Source organism: Miscanthus floridulus, chromosome 11 (assembly GCF_019320115.1).
Source record: "Miscanthus floridulus cultivar M001 chromosome 11, ASM1932011v1, whole genome shotgun sequence".
Classification (NCBI taxonomy): Eukaryota; Viridiplantae; Streptophyta; class Magnoliopsida; order Poales; family Poaceae; genus Miscanthus; species Miscanthus floridulus.
In genome coordinates this window covers 30,196,833-30,199,338 of record NC_089590.1, presented here as the reverse complement: position 1 = coordinate 30,199,338, position 2,506 = coordinate 30,196,833, and the positions used below count along the sequence as shown (strand labels likewise).

General features: G+C 41.8%; 1 non-coding gene across 1 annotated transcript; it reads left to right on the top strand.

Moving 5' to 3' along the window:
* Positions 1-1,989: 1,989 nt before the first annotated feature.
* LOC136495039 (small nucleolar RNA R71) lies at positions 1,990-2,098 on the top strand. Its single transcript, XR_010768831.1, has one exon. It is a non-coding gene; the product is annotated as a small nucleolar RNA R71 (small nucleolar RNA).
* The last annotated feature ends 408 nt before the right edge of the window (positions 2,099-2,506 follow it).

The window sequence follows — 2,506 nt, the reverse complement described above, 5'->3', positions numbered from 1 at the left end:
ATGGCGCCACCTTTTCCTTCCACACCCGCTTGGTCTGTGAACTCGTCTTAGGCGGAGTAGGTTCATCTTTCATAGGTTCCTTATCTTCTTCCCATTCATTCTTTGGGGATTGATTCCTCCGGCGTTGAGATGCTCGATGTCTCCTCTTGGAACAGGTCTTCTTTGGCTATTCATAAGTGGTATAACTATTGAAATAGCAACATACCTTTTCTCCTAGAAATTGGAAGTTGACTTGTCCAGATCCGACATAGATGATCTCATTGGGCGTGTTGAGGAACGGTCTTCCATGGATGATAGGTACTTCTTCTTCTTCTCCCATGTCTAGAACCATGAAGCCGATAGGGACATAATGATCTTGTATTCTTACTATGACATCTTTTGCTATTTCCTCCAAAAATTAGATTGATTGGTCCACCATCTGCAATTGCATGTATGTTGGGAACAAAGGTTCATCACCGAATAAGTATTCGTGCATTACCTTTGACATTATATTGACACCCGACCCAATGTCGCATAAGGTGTTGTAGAAAATTCTTTGTCCAATTGTATACTCGATCATTGGTACGCCTGGATCGTACTTCTTGGCAAGGAATGGTGAAGCGAGGAGGTGGTCATACTCTGATCGGAGTGTGTTGATCATCTTGACTGATTCTTCTTGTGATTGCCTAGCCTTGTTCTTCCTTCTTCTGTTCTTCTTCTTCTTGGTCACTATTGTCTCTTCGGGCAAGTACGGCATTTGTGGATGACTAGGAGAGTGATGTATATGATTCTTGAAAGTAAACTTCTCCTTTCTATTCTTTATGGTGAAACAGATCTTGGCACTGTCCGCGTAGATGATGGCTTTCGCAGTGCTTAGAATAGGTCGACCCAAGATAATGGGTGCCCTTACATCTCCACCTGTTTCTAAAACCACAAAATCTGTGGGTACGTAAGATTGTCCCACTCATACACAGATGTCTTCAACAATTCCCTTGGGGTAGCAGAGTGACTAATCGGCAAGCTACAAATGCATATTTGTGTACAACAAAGTATCTCCATTGATTTTATCATAAATTACCTTAGGCATAATGTTGACACTTGCTCCGAAGTCACAAATAGCTTCATGAAAAATGTGAGGTCCAATGGCTATGGGGATGGCAGGTCTCCCTAGATCACCTTTCTTTTTAGGCAAGAAATAAGCTATCCATCCTCCAGCTAATGGTTGTATGTAGTAGTATGCTGCATTGTGAATATCGACAAGATTTGTAGTTTCTAGATCTTTTGGTTTTTCTTGGAATCTTACCTTTGTCAATCGAAGGAACATCAGCCATCAGCTGAGCTATTTGTGATTCTATAATTTTATTAAAGCTATGCTGGTTTTTAATGGTTGAGGAGAAGCTATCCATTCTATTGTTTATGTTTTCTAGCATTTTATCATTGGAACCTAGTTTTCTAGATAAGCCCTCTATAATTTTAGCTTGGCCAGAAATTAGTTCTCTCATGGGTGGTTGATTATTGAAATTATTATAATTATTACTTTGATAGTTACCATGGTAATTACCTTGGTAGTTGGGCCTTTGTTGCTGATTCCATCCTTGATTCTGCTGAGGACAATAGTTGTTGTTGTCGATGAAGCTCACATCCTCATGGGTTTTAGGACAATTGTTCCCTGAATGCCCAGTGTTGCCACATTCTTCACATGTCATGTGGGAATCATGAATGTGCATGACTTCTTGCTTCTTATTAGCTCGGCGTTCGAGCTTCTTCATGAGCAAATTCATCTTGGCGAGCAACATGTCTACCTCCTTGAGTTGATGCATACCTCCACCTCTCTTGCGAGTCTGGAGACATTCTTCAGTCCAACCTTAGTTGGAGGCCATCTTCTCCATGAGAGCTATTGCACCTAGGATTGTGAGTGATAGGAAAGCACCTCCAGCAGCAGCATCCATATTCTCATGGGTCCTGTTGGTCAACCCATGGTAGAAAGTCTGCATGAGTAGCCAATTTTCCATCCCATGATGAGGACATTCTGATATGTAGTCTTGAAAGTGTTTCCATGCGTCAGGGATAGACTCATCATGTTGCTATTGGAAGCTTGAGATTCTTCCACGCAAAGCATTGGTCTTCCCTATGGGAAAGAACTTTGCTAGGAAGGCCATAGATTAGTTATACCATGTAGTGTTTCTATCTTTGTTGGCATAAAGCCATTGCTTCACCTTCCCCAAGAGTGAGAATGGGAAGAGGCAAAGTAATATGGCGCCTCTAGATAACCCTTTAATGGTGAAAGTGTTGTAGATCTCCAGGAAGTGTTGGAGATGAGTACTTGCATCTTCGTGTGCCTTTCCATAAAACTGGCTAGCTTGCACCATGTTGATTAGAGCTGGCTTGAGTTCAAAACCACTATCTCCAACATGGATTGTTGGTCCAGTACGGATGTTGGCTGTAGTTGGAGCAGAGAATTCATGGAGAGTTTTGTCAGCCATGGCTTTAAAAACTGGTGTTAAGCTTCGCCTTATCTGGTTGTCTT